The 22,288-nt window shown below is 39.4% G+C and overlaps 1 protein-coding gene and 1 non-coding gene across 2 annotated transcripts in view; one reads left to right on the top strand and one right to left on the bottom strand.

Annotated features, from left to right (window-relative positions):
* The window catches only part of LOC122535629 (aryl hydrocarbon receptor protein 1), a 163,124-nt gene that overhangs the window by 16,283 nt on the left and 124,553 nt on the right, over positions 1–22,288 (top strand). The gene's annotated exons all lie outside the window — the stretch shown is intronic.
* Positions 11,373–11,444, bottom strand: Trnad-guc. The gene has a single exon. It is a non-coding gene; the product is annotated as a tRNA-Asp (tRNA).

Genomic DNA, 22,288 nt, shown 5'->3' with positions numbered 1-22,288 from the left:
ATTGCGTAGTCTTCGTTTTAATTTCTGTATCGGCGTCCAATTCCAGACTATCTAACTATTATTTATTAATACTCATCGTCAGCCATTTTATTCAAGCAGCATTGGTTACGTACTACGTGTTAATAATAAAGAAGTTAATTAAAAAAAGATAATTAAAAAATCTAGAAACTCCAATTCTAATATTATCCAATTATACCACGTTTCATCTACACTCTACAGCCTTTATTTCGTCGACAATTAAAGCAACTGAGAACTGCCAAAAGCAGTAATTTACTTTTCATCGAAGATCAGTATAAAATCTTATAACTCTTCTACTAATCAGTCACATCCAACAATTACACCGCAGTACGTACTCTCGCAGAAATCACTCACAATGTCAATTCTCCTCTCGCCATCTTTCGCGCAACGAAACTATTAGAAAACGTCGAGAACGTTCGCAACCCAGGTTATCTACGGTCCGCATTTTCGATTTGATAGCCGGCTTCTGCCAAATTGCCAATATGATACGCCAATTTGTCGACTGCATTCGGACACGCGGAGGACCATTAGATCTAAACGTGCATCCGAGGATCGAAACGTTCGATCCAACTTCGAAAGGCCGGTGATCAGGGGGTAAAAATGAAGTCTTCTCTCCCGCGCAGACTTGTCTCCTGGTGATATGCAAATTTTCGCGCCGCATATCGCTGATACAAATTCGATGGTAGACCGAGGGGGATGAGAGAGAGAAAGAGAGAGAGATCGGCCCGTAGCCGCAGCGCCGACTTCGTAGACGTGTAATCTTCGAAGCTAGCCACTAGGCGGGGTAATAATACGCTCGCGATCACCGCGCCGGTGTATCAAGATGCTAGCCAGCGGAGCTGGCCGTGCACGTAGCGCGAAATCGGTAGCAAGTACCTAACAGGTGAAGAACTTGGAGTGATTTTCTCTTTGTGGTGTGCGCGATCCGGGCCCCGGGATCGGCGTGTTAGCGGCGTTTATTTTAACCGTTTCGACCCGCGATACAGATTATTACGATATTACCGTAGGTGTGTCGCGGACCAGCGGAATTGAATGTCGGCCGAAGCTTCGTGGGAGAGATTCGAGATTTGCACAGGAATTGCATCCGTCGGGGATCTTGGAATGGTTGACTGATAGAATTTTTAAGGGAAAGAGAGAGAGAGAGAGAGAGAGAGATAAATAAGGAAAACGGCCTTGAGCGAAGATTGGTTTTAGGCAAACTGTAGTGCAATGATGGCGAATCTACGACCCGCGGGTCAGACACTGACCCACGCAGGCTTTTTAAATGATCCACGCGTTGATTTTTATAAACTTATCATCATATATATAAAAGAATTTTAATTATTTTTCGAACCCCTCTTTTCAAAAACATGTTAAGAAAATTACGAGTGTTCGGTTAGAGCTTAAAAGTGAGAACTAAATGTGTTTTATGGAGGATTTACGACTTGGTTACGTATACATATAGGTATTTTTAGCGCTTACGATTAAACAGATGTAATAAACACTAAAAAACACACTAGATCCCATTCTCAGAATGGGTAGCTTTGCTAGTTTTTTATAGAATAAAAGAGAGAACAGACAATAAAAAATATTAAGAAATAAAGTATATATATCTAATAGTGCAGAGGTGACTGGGCATGATGTCACCCCTTTTATATCAATTTTTTGACGTCGACATTTATTTCTTGCTCTTCACTTGCAAAAGTAAAAGTTGTCAAACAAAAAGGAAACGTATACTTTTTAGAGGATTATAAAAGTGAGAACCAAAAAAAAGTAGTTTTTAACCATCCTCCCCTCCCCGTTTCCAAGTGACACCACTGACTTAGTGACCCCCCCAAAAAAAAAAAATAATGAACAAAATTTTGACTTACTTCTCAAAAAGGTTCGCCGTCACTGCGACTAGTGTCTAAATAGATCGGACGATCGAGTCGTTTTATCGAGACTAAAAAAGACTTTTTATATTTTGCTTCGAAATTGCAAGTCTAATACAACATCACGCGTATTCTGACTGTAATCGAGTTTAATTAACCCTTGTTTCTTCTCGGACAAGTGAATCGATTCAACCGTACATATTTTTAAAAATCAGATTCTTTCTGACTTCCGATCGTTCAACAAGAAGCATTCGTCTGTTTTTATAATTATAACATACATAATTATAATTTTATAATATCATAATATATATAATTATATAATTTTAATTACCCGATATAAACACATTTTACACTCGACAACGTTTGGTCGAACGATCTTTATCTTGTATCTTCACGATCGACCTGTAGTCTCACAATTAACGCAATCGTTCACTTTCCTTCGATCAGTTATCGCGTATTCTGGCGTGTAAGCATAATTACATTTCTCGCGGATCAATTACATGCCAATAGCTCGTGTCGCGTAATCAATTATTACTTTCGTCCGATCCGGCGGGTTAATTTAACTCAGGCAGGTTAACCGGCCTCTATTTATCCAGGCTGTTCAATTTATTTTCATTACCGTTATTTGCTTAAGTATCGATCGGGCGGATCCACGCGGAATGCCAGCGGTGGTATCGCGTCGCGATCGCGTATACGTGGGCCCGGGCAGCCCGGCGGTTTTTTCTTTCGTCTGTAATTTTATTAAATAAATCAAGTCGCTGCCCGGGTTGACGGCGGCGGCTGCCGGAAACGAACTCGCTCTTGTCCCACCTGCCAGCCGACAGCGCGCCTGAAATTATGCTAATTAATACGGATCGAGCCGGCAAAAAACGCGCGGCACCTCGCCCTCGAAAATTTATACGAACGTTACAAAGGCGCGTGATACTGTCCGCGCGCGGTAAGCCGCACTTTACGATTACGCGATATCGAAAACATCAACTGGGCGTTTATGCTGTTAGAAGGATTCCGAAAATTACGAGCGCGCGTCACTCGTTCCTCAATGCTCGCGTAGATACTCGCAGAACACGCGAAGGGAAAATGATACGAGGATCGCGTAGTATTTGGTCTTTCGTCAAGTCTTTTCAGCGAGTCTTAGGGAAAAATCTGGTGACGATCTTGTCGCTATGGAGCGCATCTACTCTGGATAACTGTAATTGAAACGATCATAAAATCGGTCAGAGACAGATGGTTGAATTACTTTCATTTCAATTTTTTGTCAAATCGATCAATTTTAATTTAAATCACGGGCTCCAATATAATGTTATCGGCTGATTATTCTCTGTAACATTTTTCTTTCATATTCGTATTCTTGTCACTTTATCCTATTCTTCCTAGTCATTTTTTAATAATCAAGATCAATTGTCTCTAAACTGCGGGTTCTTATCGAATAATACGTAGAACGTATAATACGCGAATCTAATAAAATATCCAAATGAAATTTTTAGTAACTGAAAGAAATCTCTATTTAAATCTTCTTTAGAATTCTTTATTTAGAATGTCTTTATTTATTTTCGTGAAACTACAGTAAATTGCGCAAAGGTTTATTGCCTGGTTATCATCAACACGTACGAACGTCAAGACGTATGTATACTCACGATTGTTCAATAAAGATCAGTATAAATTATTTCGTAGACCTGTTGACTGACGTATTTATTACGATCAGCGGTTGCTCAAGATAGGATGGAAAAATATACATGTATATCTATATAGGTGTACATATATGTATGTGCCGGTTTATATGGGTGAATAAGCAGGTTCCTTTGTCAGTTCGATGGACTTTCGTGGAAGGATATTAAGATCGACATCGATTCGCGAAGAGAGCGAAATCAATTTATCAGCCTGGCTGACGAATGCGTTTCTGAACGAGGCAACACCCACGCGCCGACCGGCCACCGCGCGATCAATGTTGTCGGCGTAATTAATTCGCTGGCATTACGCACACACCGACATCGCCGACGATTAACAAATCGATTTATTTCGCGTGTGTTCGGCCATCGACTTCGAGACGCGTGTCTTTGCACAATTGTTTAGTGCGACACTGTGAAATTTATCGTCGTCACTATTAATCGCAATTTTTGCAAATAAACTAGAAATGTAGAGGTGGAATTAGTCGCGATCAGTCTTGAATTTTGCGTAGATTAATTAAATTGAGACAGCATTTTGTTTTTTAATGTGAAGAGCACGTAAAAGAGCGTAACAAATTTCGTTGGATTTTTTTTTACGCGTAATCGAGCAAAAAATAAATTTGTGAGAAGGAAAGATATTTGAAGCTTTCAATCAAGTAAGAGAGCAATTTTAGCGAATTTAGTGGGATTGTTTACTGCTTGAAAGGTGCTCTTTGATTGAAGATTGATGAAAAATTACTCGAGCAATTCTACAGGAGGATTGTTTGAGAGGAAGAGGCGTGAATGAACCAGGAAAATTCATACGTATATTCTTCCTTTATTCCAACGGTTTTTGTGTTTTAGTAGTCGCCGACCGCTTGAAAAATCGGCCGCTTTTAAGAATAATCGGTAGACGCGGTTGCAACATGATAGTCGAGCAGCGGTGTAAGTACGCACCAGTTACGCGACCGATCCGATATCGCCATTTTAGTGATTTTTCCCTCAGCCTTTCTTCTCTTTTCCTCGAATCTCTGTGCTTTCCATCCGCTTTCCTACGCCCGATGCCGCGTTCTTTCATTCTCTCATGAATCTTTTGCACCGATAGTGTCTACAAGTGGCAAGAACAAAAAAACATGAGTTACTTGAATTGTATTCTTCTGAAAAACCATTATTGACATTCTTCTAATGATTTACGTGAAACGTTTATGAAATACATGTTGCTCGAAGAAGCACAGATTAAAAATTAAAAGAATAATAACGAAATTCGTGACATTCATGAATTTGTGAGTACAACGTGAAACAGCAAAGTGTTCTATCTTGGTTCTATGTTTTGAGTGACATTCATAAAAAAAGAAAAAAAGATGAATTCGCAGAAATATCCACAACGTGTTAATATCTAAACTTACGGAATAAGATTGGAAATAGGACCAATAAAGACTAAAGTCGCCCGAAACGTTCGTTTCGCAGATTTGAGCTGTACGTTGCTTCTGGCCTGGAGATTTCAATGCCTGGGCGTTCGAATAGACGCGATCGTCCGATTTTTCACAACCTCTAATAACAATCTTCCCTAATATTTCTCTGAAAATTCATTCGATACAATGCTCAATTTCCAAGTGTTTTCCAACTTAACGATAATTCCAAGCGTAAAGCGTCCTCGGATAAACGATGTCGCGATTAAAGGGCGAATAAAATCGATAAAAAAGGATAAAAAAAAAGAAGAAGAGAAGGTGCTCGTAGCAGGTGTAACGTGAAATGCGTAAAATAACGTGCTAACGGGCACGTTTGGTAGAAGAGAACCCCGCCGAGCAGTTTAGGTTCACCGAACGACTCGAATTCCATCGCCGCGGCGCGAGAAAGAGTCGCGTTTCGCGAATCGGAGGAGACGCGCGAGAGTTTTACCTTTACCTGGACTCCTCTGGCCTGTTGCAGGAACCAACTGCAATGACTGCTATACGATCTACATACCAGCTAATAGGTGTAGCTAACCGGAAAAAGAGAGTCACTCGACCATTCGATGTCCGTTTGTTTACATAGACGTGAGTGGCGTGTGCATTTTTATAGGGAGGATCGGATATCGGGGCGTCGAGTTAAGTTACCGTCGGCCTTTTTCTCTCCTTTCTATCGTTTCCCCTTCCACCCCCCCCCTCCTCTCTCCTGCGCCTCGCTCTCTCCCACTCCTCTCTCGCTCAACCCTTTACTCTTTCTTCCGTACCTTTTCCTTGCCTTATCCCCTCGCTCATTAGTAACTAATCTAGTAGTTATTGCTCGGTATTTCTTTGGAATTTTGTCTATGCATGCAGTTTTTGGGTATGTGTTCGCTCTGTTCTTGCTCCAATTTTTCTTACTCTCTGTTACAGGGTAATTTTTGTTGTTTTCTTTCTTTATTGGAGCATTTTCTTGCTCCAATTTTTCTTACATCTTCTTCGCTCTTTTTTTCTAAATTTCGGTAAATTTCTGATCTCATTTTTTTTTTTTTTTTAATTATATCCGCAAACACGAATTTCTACGAATGTAATTACAAATTAATATCGAAAATGTGGAAATCCTGCAAAGAGTTATTAAGTTAGAAATAATTTTGTCAAAAGATTACAAGAAAGACTTGGACGTGACGTTGATTTTCCTCGTCAGGGGTAAAAATTAAAGGCTTACTCGTGCCTTTGCAAGACGCGATAGAGAGAGAGAGAGAGAAAAAGGGAGAACGACAGTGATTCTATTAAATGCCCGATGATTTTCCAACGAGTGGTCAGAACGTCCGACTTACCGACAAATTGTTCAGTCTGGACGTAAGTAGTTTAAATTACATCCTCGATTACGAAGTACAGAGACGCGTGGGACGGCGAAAGTCTGTCACAAAGTGTGCTCTAATCGTGACACAGTCGCGAACTTTCCAGCCTTTCGGATCTCCCTCTACCTCGTCCCTTTACCCCGTTGCATATATCGCGACGTGATTGTTCAGCGTTCAAACACGTTTGTCGATTATTGTTGTTGTAGCGTGCTTGCCGCTGGAAAACAGACACGACGTGCGCTCGGAGGTGTTTATAGTCAAGAAAGTGTAAAGAATTGATCACAGTGTTCTCTTCGCGACATACATATTTTCTTTCCCCTCCTTGTTTTCCAGGCAAACTTTCCATCGCGGCTGATAAACTTTGATCTCACGGAACTTCAGAGATCAACGGATCGATTAGTTCCGCCGAAAACCGTATTTTCGAGTGAAATTGCACGAAATTGTGTTACATTCTGTTCGATTAAAACTAATTAATTAAAGACCAGACGATGATGCTTCGATATTCAGTTGCTTTAAATTTCGTAATTTCATTGAAATTGATGTTGGTTAAAGTTATCCTTGTGAATTTATTTACACAATATGATTTTTCAAATCATAAATGTATGAAATTTGAAGTTTAATGTATATAACGGGTATTAAAATTATGTACAATTCTAAATGAAATCGTGGACCTAGGATTTAAAAATTCTAACGAGTTACCTCAAAAAATATTTTTTTCCAAAATTTACTCCCTTCGTTCATTATTTCTTGTGCATAGATAGTTTTCGAATAAACTCTTTACAACTCTGCACAAGTGAGTATCAATCTAATTATTATTTATCAATCATTAAAATGTTACGTACAATCAGTAGAATTGAACAAAGACCACGTTGAGAATGAAATTGAAATTGTTCCCCTGCCGATATGATTTTTGTAACAAGTTTCACTGGAATTGGTCGGACGTTTTGGTGCAACGACACTTGTGCTTTATGCGTTCGATACGACACGACGACGCTTTTCATTAAATCGATATGCTGCATTGCGCACATTGTTACGCGATTCTCTGCTCTTTATATTATACACAATTATTACACGTCGTTGTATCACTGGGAAGCTATACACAGGTTGTAAATGTTTGCAGTCCTCTTATGACACATTGTCACGAAACCTGCGAACCGTACGTACACCATTGTTTGTTACTTCGCTCTTTTTGTTTAGCTTCCTCGCGGTTGATTCGCCGCGTTGAAAAATTGCGTTAAGATTACTTATGTCCGCCCTTGCGATTTTTTCACCCGTGATTTCTTATTAAACGTATGTATTTCGCCTCGTATATCTCCTCGCTTCGGAAGGAGCATGAAAATAAAACCGTGAAATATTGCGGTGAAAAGAAATAATGTCGATCATGCAAATCTCTCTCGACTAACAGGTCCAAGTGGAAAAAATAGAAATTCAGAAGATCCTTCGAATCCGAACGAAAGTATGTATTAGGTTTGAATATTCTGTAGCGATTTTAAAAAAATTCAATCGATAAATTGTTTTTGGATAAGAGAAGACGTTCAGTATTAAAAAGCAGGTAGAGGAGGTATCAGAATGATATTTTAATGAGATGTGATTGACAAATGAATAAAAATCTTACGAATATTATATTGAAGACATCAAACCTAATAATATTCAGCGTAGTCTAAACAGAATGACGAAGAATCGCTTTCAATCTGGATAAAAACACAGTCGAGTCTGTAATTTCTTTCGGCGAACAAGTCCGATGTACGAGAAATGTCAATATTCAACTGAAAAATTCTACAAATCTGGATAACTCTGTGGTAACTCTCATTGATCGAGTTAAATTATCGCGAACGAAGCTAGGAAAAAAAAAGAACGATTCTCGAAAACGGATCGCAGTACGTAAATGCAGGCGCGAGCGCATTGTCCGCGGTTTGTTGGCGCCTTGCGGCGGTACAGTTTTGAAATTAACCCATTAGCGCTAATGAGGGAATCTGAAGTCAATTAAGCACGCCGTGATAATATGGGACCGATAAGCGAGAAACCGATGAATATTCAAACTATCGCGCGGCCACCTGCCACATGCCTTTCCTTAGAAGCCGCGTCTGAGGAACGCGCGTGCACACACGCACGCGGGCGTCGAATTTTCACGGAATTCGTATTATACATGTCGGGCGAGATGCGAGAATATACACACGGACGAGAAGGATCGCGATAACTCTTTTTCTTCGTTTCGTTCTCTTTCTTTCTTTCTTTCTTTCTTTCTCTGTTCGCGACGGCAATTTATCTCCGTGAACGTACGTCTCAACGAAATCATCTTAATGAGGAGGACATTTTACGTGATTTTTGAATTAGGTATTTCTTTTTTTTTTTTTTTTTTTTATTAGAGAGGATATTTATCATCTCTGATTTTTTTTTGGATTTGTTTTCACAAATTATCTTAATGACGAGATGTGAATTGGTAATTTTTGTGTTAGACAGACTGCAAAGTTTCCCCGTGGCTGCAATTTCAAGTCTGTTATTTTTGATGATAGAACGTAAAATGACGGGCATGATGTACGAGCGTTAAGGACGTGCCGAAATTTACGAAAAACGCCGAGCTTTTTAACCCAACACGTGCGAATTACGAATGTTCTGGTAGCTTCACTCTTTCATTCGGTTCTTTCAGGTGGTCTGATATTTCTGGGCTTAGTCAAAAAAAAGTCAGACTCGACTTCAGTCAGAATTTTCGCGACATCGAAGATTTAATTTGACATGTTTCGATCGTTCTGATCTGTGTAGATAATCGTACGTCTCGAGTACTCTCTCGAACTTGGCGAAACATATTTCTAACGAGTATTAATAATTTTCATAATGTTGATAGTTTTTGAAATTTATTTACACATATCATTTTTGAATAAAGAAAATTGGTACAAATATCAGCAATTCCGATAGCACAAGAAAAATAAATTTGTTTCATTAGCAGAAACGTAATTCTTTTACATTACTTTACAAAAATTAAATTGTAGGTACAAATAGGTTAATTACAATCGTACTACGTGTTGAAGAACGACGTGTATGTTAAATTTGAATTTAAAAAGTGCCTATAACCCAGTTTCACTGTATTTTCCTACTTTTGTTGCAGGTAAGTGGCTGCAAATTTCCTCAGTATGATTCTTGTCTGTGAACCGGGGACAACAAGCTTATTCTACAATCGTTAATATGCGTGTAAGTACACGATTGATTCAGCCATTAAAATTTCTCTTTCGATAATATTCAATCTCTCTATCCGGAATCGATGATTTATGCGTGCTCGACTCGTCGAGTACATAAATATTTATGCCTGAAAGATAACGACATTATATTTCACTGAATCGAGATAAATCGAGACGGGGAATTGAAATATCAAATTAAGATAGAGATAATCGTAGAATTTGCACAAACCCGTTCAACGGAGAGAACAAGTTATACCATTGCCATAGTGTTACACTTCTTTTCTCGACAGTCAGCGAGATTAGTATATCGTATACCAAATCGACACGTGTTTTGACTTTGCTCGCCTCTCGAGTCTCTTTTTAAAAACATTACACATATCCTCGGGATATCTTTTAAAAAATCTCTTTCAATAGTACTATTATAATTTTAAATTGAAAGAAACACGTTAAAAGAAAAAACATTATTCTTAATCTTATGAAAGCGTAACGAGAGAGAAAGATATGGTTTTGGTTTCGTAGAAATTTTTATGTTAGTGAGTATATAGGTGCAGTTGTATTTTTTTATGGAAAGAAGTGGGAAAATATAGAAGCAAATTTGAAACAAAGTTGAAAACTTGCAATTATCTATAATCAAATGAAAATTAATTGTTTGTAAGTTCATGAAATATTAACAGGAATTCAGCTGATAAAAATGCGATTCGTGTTGTATTTTTTAAAGAAATGAGAAATAGAATATCTTAAAGGAATGGAATCAAAAATTAATACATTCTCAAAGAAAAGTACTCATTTATTAAAATAAACGACATAAATTCTTAAATTCCGAGGGAATTTTTTAAAAATCGTAACATTTAACACTTACGCCGCAGTTAATCAATTCTGAACGCCGTACCAATAATTTTTTAAATGTCAGTGTATATAACATAGAAATGCAGCACGTACTTCTCTTCTTATTTCAAGGATAAACCAATTGCACCAACATTATCGCTCTCGATCGCATCTATTCATTTTTAAAACAACACGCGAAACACGCTCCACCGGGTAATTACAAAGAATTCGTAGCGGCGGAAATTTTCATAATTTTCTGACGACCGTAAAACTCGTCTCCTGTTTTCTTTTTTTCGCCCCGACGAATTCTGGCGAAACAGAAATACGTATCCGCATACTTATTCCGCGGAGATATGGAAATCAAGGCGGCGGTGAATTTATTTCCGGGGCCGTGTCGGCACGCGCCGCCCGTTTTTACCACCGAAATTCGTTCGCCTCCCAGGAAAATTCGCCTTGTTTTCTTTTTTTTTTTTTTTTTCGTTCCCCGTCCAGACCACCATTAGCGACACGTGAGTGGATTTTTTGGCCGTTTTCAACGAGACCGCGCGATTTTTCGTGACGAGACTGTAACAGTACGTACAGTATCAGGCGCCGGACAATCGTGAGGAATCGTTTCGTGACGCTTGCCGATTTGTCTTGCGACTATTAGCGCCGCATCGGAATTTCACTGATTGTTTGGGTAATTAGCGAAACACGCGGCCCTCGAGAACGATGGTACCGTATCACGATGCTCGATGACGCGAACACACTTCCCCGGTTCGACTGTTTCACCGATTCGCTTCGATTTTTTATCGTTCGCTGGTTTCAACCAGCACGATTTTCAAACGTGAAACGAGTTGCGTTCAGGATTGATCGCGGTTGGCCAACTGGATTTTTATCTGGCCAGATTAGCTAATCTTAATAGATTATCAGGCTGTTTCGGTGTTTGATGATTTTATCTGCGATCGATCAGTTCGTGAAGTTGTTATGAACTTTATTACTTATTGTCGTGGTTTATATTCATTGTTTCGAGCTGGAGAGACTGTTCATTGTAAATTGTTAGAAATGTAACTTTCTGAATGGGAAAAAAAAATATAACCTCCCCGGCGGGGAATCGAACCCCGGTCTCCCGCGTGACAGGCGGGGATACTAACCACTATACTACCGAGGACTTGTTGGAAGTTATGTCTTATGAATGCTTGAAAAACAACGTTTCATTAAAATTAAATTTCTATAAAATTTATTTAATGTAGAATATATCGATGTGAAATCAAAATGAAAAAAATGAACGAATAAAATAGGTGTTCCTCTGTTTCTCGTCGTCGTCGCATCCAAATCTTACGTACGCACGCGCACGCACACATTCAGTTAGTCACCACATCAATATAATTTTTCTTACTTAAACCTTTAATTTTTTATAATTTTTTTTATCTTTTTCTCCTTTAAATATCAAATATACACGCTGCCTTCGTGTTTTGCGATTTATAACTGCTACGATATTCTTCATTTCTTGGCTGAAATTTTTATTCAGAATATTAATATAAACCATGAATCTATAGCTATCTATTTACTAATCAGAAGATTCTTTCCCCTTTTCTTTTTCACGAATTTTCTAAATTATTCACACGCATACCGCATCATTTCCTTCACACGTATAAATGTCACATCTGCGATCAAAAAGTTATTCATTTAATTATCAAACGTATACCTAGAAACGAATAATTTAAAGACGTCAATGCACTCATATTAATCACTTATATTTTCATTCGCATTTCACTTTGACAACGAACGCTGCGTTTTTCTCTCTCTCTCTCTCTCTCTCTCTCTCTCTCTCTCTCTCTTTTTCTCTTTCTTACGTTACAAATTCACGAGAAAAGGCATACACTGCTGCTGGAAGCACTGTGAAAGTAAACAGAAACGTGCAAGTTTCTTTCTCAGGAGAGACCGCGAAAGAAGAAGACGTACCCAGAGGAAGGCAAACTGGAGAATACGATTATGGTAGAGTCATTCATGGGTCTCGTTACCAGACGTCTGCAAATCACTTGTCAAGGGTCATGTCGTAAATCACATCGTTCCGCGGCCCTGAGGAGTGGACTGTGCCACATGTATTCGCGTCCCTCTCCAACGTTGGGCCGTCTTCTCTTTCCTCTCGCCACCGCCCGATCCGAAACGTCTGGGAAAAGCTTAAAATCTTAAGAACCTAAGCAATTCAACTAGCTGAAGAACCCCTATGTAAAGAACGTAAGCAACAGCAAAGCAAAGAAGCGCACGTTTCTTTCTCAAGAAGATAAACTGTGCTTCTCGCGAATGCAAATGAATGCACAAACAAATTGATATATGTTGTTGCAAAGTGTGCAACGATGCAACGGAAATTACAGCTGATATTGACTTTTTCGGGTTTTCACGAGAGACAAATATTAAAATAATCTTAGCTTTGTGAGTGATTTTTATGATTTTCTTTGTTGTTTTAATCCGGAATTTGGAATTGAAGGCAGAGTTCTGTGAGAGAAAGTCGGACATTTCAAAAGTTATGTGGTTATATATAATTCGGGGATAGTTAATTGTAGTATAGTTTAATATGCTTTTCAGGTGTCAGTCACACTTTTCCTTGTTTAGCGAAAAAAGGAATGATATCTGTACAAGTATACAGTTCAGGAAGTAATTAGGATGAAAGAGAATTATTAGAAAAACAATAGAAGATTACATAAATTTTTAAATAATGATACCAGCAAGAAAACTAACAGATACGCTGTTGTTAAATATGTATTTGATCATCGATGAAATAAAAATATCGCTATATTTTTCTATTAGTTAACAGAACATCGAGAATCGGAACAAGTACAGCGATTCAGTTATTTAATTTTAATGCAACGTTGAGAAATGCCTCAAAATTCTACACGCGCAACCGTAACGCGGAAAATAATTAACATAATGCAGATGTTCAATTAACTGTTGCTAATAATTATTTTTTTTAACGGACGCACTTTGAAATATGTTGCAATGACAAGGTAATAAATGGAAATTTACGAAAGGCAAGGGTTGCAATTAACCTGGGGCTACCGGCCAAGCCAGTTTTATTTTATATCGCACCTTTCGCCACATTTTTGTTGTTTCCAGACAGAATCGGCGGGTTCGTCGATGCAACGGGGGATCAGCAACCGGACAACAAGAAAACAGAGTATTCCTTATTAATCGTCGAGATGTTTATCGCTGTTTAACGAAGAGGTCCTCGGAGTAATTAGGTTGCAGCAAGGGGGAGGAGGAATGGGAAGTAACGAGGCACCTGCGTGTTTTCAGTTTCGCGTTATAACGTCCCGACGAAATAAATTAGCAGATTAATAGTAAACGATATTTTCGATCTTCTACTACGTGCCATCCTCCGACATTTTTCTCTTCTGCAGTAGTATTTTCGAGGATTAATACACAAAAGTATTCGTACAGCGTTCAATTTCAAAATGTTTTTGTAGAATTGTTCACTCGGCACATTTCGACAGATGAAAGATGTACGCACACCTTTTCACAATTTTTACATTACATTTCTTTCGAAGCGTGTCCTGTATAGAAATTTATCAAATACAGCGTAATACAGTTCGATTATTGAACTCGATGGATCATGTTTCAAAGCTCTTCAACTGATATTTGTCGTTGCAACTAAAGTTTATCGATTCTCTCCAATGTTCAAAGTTCGTGTTCAAACACCTGGATTAAAGTAGCAAAAATTTATTTAATTGAACACTAACTGGCCAGAATTTCATTCGAACAGAGAGTACAGGAAAAACTCATCGTTCTTCGTCTTTCATAGACAAGCAGTCTTAAAACACTAAAGTAATTTTAAAATCAATTCATTTTATATCACAAAAAATTGCTCATTCTGCAAGTTGTTCGACGATCGTCGTATCGAAGAACAGATAGTTGACGAGAGATGTTCATAGTTGAAACAGAGCGTAGAAGCGATCGTGCAACGACGAACGTGCGACCGACTGTTTGCAGACTTGTGCAAACGCGTTTGCGAAAACGCGAGTACCGCCCAATAGGCGGGGAAATAGCGGTGTTCCGTAGGTCGACGGCACGAAAACTTGTTCATTTTTTTCCAAAAGATCACGCTAGCCACGCCATATGTTCGCTCGGCTGTTAGCTTTACTTTTAACGGTGCGCTCCGTTCCGCGTCATCTGTCCACGAAACTTGCGAAATGTCCGGCCTACGTTTGATGAAACATTGTTTTGTGTGCTTGGAGTACACGTGCAGAATGGTTGCAACAAAGTGGAAAGGCTCAGAGGTGGAATTATCTTTCGGTGTTAATTCTTTTTAAAATTAGTCGTTCTTGAGTCATAGTCAGTTCTTGAGTCTTAGTCAGTCCATTTTTAAATTCCATCTACATATTTTCGTGACAATTTAAGAGAGAGTACTTTACAAACATCTTTTTCTCTGTCATTCATATCAGCAATTCAGAGATTGAGTTTGCCTTAGGCCTTTCAATTTTTCGCAACTGAAGTAGTACCTTAAGTCCAAAATGTAGTGGATCAACGTGGTGGATAACGAAATAACAATAACAAAACAATAGCTCCTCGAGTTGAGAACAATTTACAGGATTTTCTTCTAAATTTCCACATAGGTTATGCGAATGTCAGTACTAACTAAATTCTCAGATTCCTTCTCGTGCGACGAAATGGAACGGTTTCGACGTTCTCTTTCTTCCTTTCTCTCATTTTCTTTTCTTTTTTTTTTAATAAAAATTTATGCGACCGCGCTTTTCGTTCGACCGAACCCCGGCGACACACGCGACGGAGCACGGGGCTGCTTATTACGTGAGTTAAAATGTGCCAGCCGCTGATAAAGCGTTTTAAATGCAATCATTAATTTCGCGTCGCTGTTACCGCAATTAGAATTTGCATTTTATAAATATGCAGCCGTGCACCGCGTCTTTTTCCATGTTTACGAGCGCGACACCACCCTCAACCCCCTCCCTTCTGTCCTATTGCAATTGGCGCCAGTTCTTTTTCTTTCCGTCGATTACACGTAAGGCCCGTACGGATTTTGCTTGGTTGGCCTCTAACGAGCCTAATGCTTGCCAGCCTCTCTACCGTCCCTGCCAGGTTGTTATTACATAGCAAACAAGGAACAATGAAAATACAAAAAGCTACTGATAACGGAGAGCGGAGAGAAAGGGGCTTGTTTCTCTTAACAGGCTGGGGCTTTAGATTTTTAATTCCATTTCCTTCGAGATTGCTATCGAACAGGAAAGTGCCCTGAATCGATACGCCAGAGTCCTAGAAGGCGTAACATACTTTTATTCTTCTTCTCGTCCACTTCTTTTCGTCTATATTTGTCACTTTGCCTTAGCTCCTTGGGACATCACGTCATTTTTGAACTAATTCTTTCTTTGAGGAGTTAAATAAGTTCGTGGTTCATGGAATTGTTCGTAAAGTGCCGTTCCTTAATTGTCTATCTAAAAACTGTGCGCGATCGAAACTTATATCGCGAATTCTCTATTTTCTTGACTCCGATCCAAGTTTCCATTCTCCTCTTATGCGACTTATAAACTCTGGACATTACACGCCTACTTCATTTTACACGTTTAAATTGTCTCTAAGTTCAAAGTGGGGGGTTACTATTAAAAATTAATAATAAATCTGCAGCAGATATTTAAATGAATATAAGTTTGCGGAATGAGATAGTAAGAAAATCGTCATAACAGACTGCGATAATTGAGTGTCATTGCAGTGTTAATGGAATGTCGAAGTATTTTATATGACAACGCGCGTCATGTGTTCGCAAAAAGCAGAAAACCTGCTGCAGATACATATTTAAACGAATGTATATCTGCAAAATGAAATAGAAGAAGTAGTAGGAAATCGTCATAACAGACTGCGATAATTGAGTCTCATTACAGTGTTAATGGAACGTCGAAGTGTTTTACACGACAAGGCGCGTTATGCATTCGCAAAAAGTTTCTACAGGTGTCAGAAAAACATCATTAGCACGTCGTTGCTGGAAGCTTCTCGCAATTCACGGTTATCAGATTGGCCGACGAGGATTGGTAAATCGCGCGATGGGACGGTGCAACCGTGGGATCCCGCGCTAAGGATCCCCCGTTCGCTCAGAAAGAACCTGCCCTCTACAGCCTTTTTGACTGCCGTTCTCTTCAATCTTCCCTTAATAATTGTTTTTTGCTCTCGTGTTTACGAGGACCGGCCAATGATACGCATTACGCGTTGCGCTGATTGCTCGGCCCTGTTTCCCTTGCGTCCCTTCGTCTTCCTTCTTGCATCGTCCATCTCTTTCGTCTTCCTTCGTTCATCTGGTCAACGAGAAGCAGAAAAACACGCGTCCTTGACTTTCCTCAGAAAACATATAGACTGTTGATATTTTCCCGATGATAAATCGCGATAACGAGTTTTCATTTGTTCATCGGGAAATTTAAAGACTCTTTAAACCAAAATCAATCTCCTACCTTGTAACTTCCAACACGCAATATCCATTTTTCTCCTCACTCTTTCAAATTTACAATTTTTCCAATCTTGATCTAAATTCGATCAAACACCCACTCGAATATTTATTCGTTACAATTGTCAAATATTGAATATTAAAAAAAAGAATAGTTGCAATTATTAGAAATTATTGAAAAGCGAAAGTTTGTTTCAAACACGTAAATTAACAACTTTAAAATCAACACAATTGCCAGCAACAACAACATGGCGCCAACGGGACAGTTCAGTTCGCGTTGATAATTTGGTCGTTTCCAGTGAGCTGACAGCTTCATCATAGAAGGCTGTTCGAGCCACCAGGTCGTGATTACTGGTGAAAATGGCCAGGTCAGAGAAGAAGTTACACGAAACAGCGTAAGTAAGAAATAATCGGTAAACGAGCAGCGGTTAGTTAGTTTTACGAGATGAACGAAGCAACAGGGTTAAAGAAAGTTTCTTGCACAAGGTTTACCTTCCCGCTACGACCCGATTCGAGATCGGATTCGACTGGTTACGAGCTGGTTTCCGAGACGATCTCTCGTGCCGTTCGTGGAAACAACGAACCGCCTGTATCGTAATCGTTTCTTCTTTCGCAGCTAGCCATCCACCGATTTCCTACAACGCTTGCTGTTCCTTCGGTAGAAACTGATTTCTGGATAAAGAGGGATTCATTGCCGGTTTTTCTTTTAACGAGAATTGTTTCTGCCTCGGACTTTGTTTGTCTCGTGAATCTGTAAATTCGGTCATTGCCATCGGCATGATTCTCGAAGGAATCTTCAAATTGAGCTTGACCAATGTAGAATTCTATCAATTTTTCATAGACTACTGAACTAAAGAAACAGAATTTACAATAGAAATTTGTCTCATCTACTAAATACTTACTCAAGTATTCGTTACAATCAAATATTAAATATTTAAAAAGATATATTACAGTTATCAAAAAATGATCAAAGAACGAAGTTAGTTTAAAAACTAGCTGGAACACGTAGATTAACATAAGTTAGTTTGAAAACTAGCTGGAACACGTAGACTAACATAAGTTAGTTTGAAAACTAGCTGAAACACGTAGATTAACATAAGTTAGTCTGAAAATTAGCTGGAACACGTAGATTACAATCAAATATTAAATATTTAAAAAGATATATTACAGTTATCAAAAAACGATCAAAGGACGAAAGTTAGTTTGAAAACTAGCTGAAACACGTAGATTAACAATCTTGTAATAAAAATTTGTCTGTTTAAATGTTCTGCCTTTCTTGGATATTTAGGAACTCAAATTCTAGTTGGGATAGTGTGAGGCGATTGAAATAATTTTTCTTCGCGAGTCTTGCAAGTAGTTAATTATGATATCTTCCCTCGACTCATTGAAGAAAATTACACAAGTTCAAAGAGTTTATGAGAGATCCCGCGTGTTGGCTGCAGCCTTTAAAACGTCGACGTAAAATCTGCCGGATCAATAATTCCGATTCGTTTCGGGCCATTTTCCGTTTTTAATTATACGTAGGTTAGCCAGGGTTAACCCCATTAGGTTCGCGATGCCCCAAGAAGCTGTCGTGACTTTTTATTTCTGTTTCTGTTCCGCCAAACATCCCATTATGCTCGTTTGCGTTAACATTTTTGTGCGTGCCACCAACACCGGCACAGGAAGCTGCTCCCCCACCCCTCCTTCAACCTGTTTTCCTTTCTTTTCGATCGTAGACTCACGCACGATCAATTATTCGCGCGCAAATAGAACCCTTGTGCACGTGTTCTCCTCTTTCGACTCGATGAAGCAATTAGCTCGGAGCTCGAGATCGACTTTCTCTCTTCTTCTTTTCTTTCTTCGTCGATCGGTCGTCGAAGTATGGAAGAAAATTCGAAATTTAAAACAAAAGTATAATGCAATTATATGCGGAGTAGCTTTACACAGGGTGGGCCAAAAATTACTTTTTATTAAAATAAATCCGTAATTTTTTTATTATATTATATATTTTTGAAAAATTTTTCCTTTCTATAGATGTTTAAAATAAAAATTGATTATATTTAATAAAAGTAATATTAATATTATTATTAATAAAATAAAATTTAATAAAATTAAAGATGTTTAAAAAGAAAAAGGTGGGAGGAAACGCCCACCTTATATTTTAATACCTTCTCAAATTACGTCAGCTATTCTAGAATTAATTAATAAATCTCACGCCACTTTTTTTCACCAATTTCTTTAAAAAAAAAAAAAGGAAAGAGAAGAAGCTCGCTCTCCCAAATTTAACGGGCATAAAATTTGAAGAACCGATTCGCGAACTGATCGATTAAACGAATGCTCGTTACTTCGGACTCGCAGTGAGCGAAACGCAGAACGTTGGAAAGAGGCGAAGGAAAGCGAAAGAAGGAGGAACCGTTTCGAGCTCCCAAGGAATCGGAGGCAGGGTAGAGCCCCGGTATTCAGATAATATGCTAATTTCTTGACAGGTAAGTAAAGCACGTAGCAGATTAGCCCCATACTAACCTCACAATTCAGTCGAATCGGTAATGGTTATGGCCGTTAATGGCTACGTATTTCAAGTCGAGCGACGATCGTTTCACTATACACTACCCAGTTCGCCGTCTCTTCTTTGTTTGTACTTAGTCGACGATAGGTAATGCCTCCTCGGCAGATATTCCATCCTACTAATTCGGTATGCAGTTTCGTCTGTTATCTTGCCCTCCACCCGAAATCTTATTTTCAAACGAGAGGCGAGACGCTCGGGCCAATACTGAAAGAGAGAGAGAAAGAGAGAGGACTTTCCAACCGTGTAACTTGGCCCGGATCGTGTCCAGCTTCAGGCTGAATTCTTCCTTCTCGCAATGTTTAACCACTGTTAAATCAATATCGACGGTGGTGAGAAATTACTGCCTCTGCTATCACCGATTTCCAAAGGAATGAAGAAGAAATTGTGGGTTACGAGGGAGTGTAAGAAAAGCTGAATACGTCGACGACGTTGCGAGGATTTGATAGTCATTGTCATTGTGTCAACACTCATAATGTCAAATCTTAAAATAAAGTGACGATGAAGTAGGGAGACGATCGGTCTGAGCAGGTATTCTTACTCTACTGGCGCGTACGATGTATCACTTCGATTGTTCAGAAGATTATCAAAAGACGAATTTCATTATTGAAACGCACATGCACAGGAAATGGTATGAATAATTTCAAATTTTGAACTGATTATTTTTAATCGGTTCGCTTTTTTTTTTGTATTTTAAATTATAAAGTTAATTTTCTATATATATATATATAGAAAATCATACTCCAGGGCAATTTGTTCGAAAAGCAATTGTGCAGAAAAGTTGTTCAAAAGAAATTGTTCAGGCAAATCGTGTAGAAAAGTCGTAGTTCGTTCAGAATTGATCGAGACCGATTATCATGTAACGAATGAACAGATCTCGCAGCAGTTGTTCAAGGGGGGGAAAGGATCAAAGATCAGGTTTTCTACTAAAAGTAGTGGCGATATTGAGCGTGGAGGATCGGCGGTATTGGTTTCGATATTAATTAAACGGCGGCCAAGCGAAAACGGCTCGTTCGGAAGAAGCATGAAACGAAGCGAGGAAATTAAATGGGGCTCCGGTTCTGCAACACAACAACGACCGCGAGAGGTCGACGTGTAGCCAAAGCCAGGGACTTTCTGCCAATGATGCCGGGGCGGACTGTTACCTCTTCGTTGCCGGGCATTCGACGCACAACAATTATTATTATATCATCCGAGTGTCAAGGGGGTCAAGCGTGCCGCGACTACGTATAGGCATAATATCGAGACTTATAGAGAGCCGCACGTTTCTCCGCCCCCTGTACGCCTCGATACGTAATTATCTGGCTGACCAGGCTCCGCCAGATATTTATGGGATCGAGAACGAAAGATCGAAATCGATTCGTGGCACCGTGCATCGGCTAGCGTCCATCTGCTTCGCTGATCTATCTCCCTTTTTCGCCCTTCAGTTTCTTGTCTGCAGATTCTCGTGTATTCTGGATAATTGTAAAGTGAGTAAAACGGCCAGACGGCGTTGGCCAGACTCGAAGCTGAAATCTTGAAAGATCTCGTAGAGATTCTTACGGGTGCTTCCGATTTGGGCGTGTGATCAGTGAAACGGTTCGGTGTTGATCAGACACGTAGTGTCACGGCTTTCTTCTTCTGTTTTACTATTGAAAATAACAAAGTGAAGCCAATGAAGTGAAATAATAAAGGAACGTGGCTCGTTCTTTCGTTGGATACGTACGTGTATGGATATACCGGTATGAGACACTACAGAATTGATGAATTAAATAATGAGTTAAGGGAGCGTATTTTTGATAATCACAACTGACCACTGCTAGTCAAATACGAAGTCGAAGTAGTAGGAGTATGCTTTTTCCTCAAGTAAAATTTGCCATTTTTTCATTTCTCAATGAAAAGATATCTTGTAGTAAAATACAGTCAACAGTGAATCGCAATTTAATTGCAAGTAACGATCGATCGTTTGTAATTTCGTTGACCAACGTAGTAACGTAGCCTCGATCAGGGGGAGGGGGGAGAGGTTAATCGGAGTCGCGATAGTTGTTGCTGCAGCGAACTTCCTTCAACGAACGAAGGAAGTTGGCCAAAAGCGTCTGGATCTAACTCGGCAACTTTCACGCAATTTCACCTGGCCTCTGCTGTATACACACACACACAAACATATACACACAGATTGGCAACACGATACCGGGGTAAAGTAATCCCGTGGAGGAGTAATCGCTGCGTTCCTGACGTATCGATCAACCACCGGATATCCACGGCACGTCCTGCGCGAAGTGCGCGTACATGCAACCATCGCGTCGGAGACCCGAAGAAAAAGGGATACAACGCGCCTCGTGACGCGAGAGAGGTTGCGTGCCTTGCCGATGCCTTTACGCCGAGCTTCGATATTAGGTCGACACTTGGATATTAGTTCATTCGGTAGTTGCGTGCCACCGGTAATCGTCAGATCGCTGTCATTTCATCGAACCGTGTCCAATCTTCCTCCGTACGATTCGCGGTGCTTGAAATCTTCGCTACAAGGATTTCGTTCTTCGACTATGAAGAAAAACATTCCAGGCTAGCTTTCTGCAACAGCCACGATTGATCGTACAAGGTAGTTTATAATAATCGTATGATTTTTAATAGTAAATTTAGAATTGTCATTATCGTTGACGTTAGATGTGTCTGATGCAAAGAAAGAGAAAAGCAGGGGGTAAGATTGTGAGAGTAAATTAATGAATTAGAAGAGTCGTGAGAAAAGAGCTCGACGTGTTTTTACTTGGAGTTATCCACTCTCAGAATAATTCAAACTTCTGAGTAAAGTGGAATAATCGAATTCAATTTTAGGAATTTCTTCAAGAACTCAGCTCGTCGTGTATCATATACACTTAGTTACTGATCAAACTGAGTGAAATTACCAGTGTTTAAAATCCCGTACGCTGTATCGAAGACGGATGCAACAATTTCGAAAAATCCATCGTCGTAAATCAATCATTCGAAAACAATCCTTCCACCTTCCACCATTCTGCTATCCTTTCAAGTTGTTGAAACTCCCGTTTCT

Source organism: Frieseomelitta varia, unplaced genomic scaffold, assembly GCF_011392965.1.
Source record: "Frieseomelitta varia isolate USP_RPSP 00005682 unplaced genomic scaffold, Fvar_1.2 scaffold_749, whole genome shotgun sequence".
NCBI lineage: Eukaryota > Metazoa > Arthropoda > Insecta > Hymenoptera > Apidae > Frieseomelitta > Frieseomelitta varia.
The sequence above is the reverse complement of the archived record's forward strand: the minus strand, read 5'-3'. Positions and strand labels throughout refer to the sequence as shown.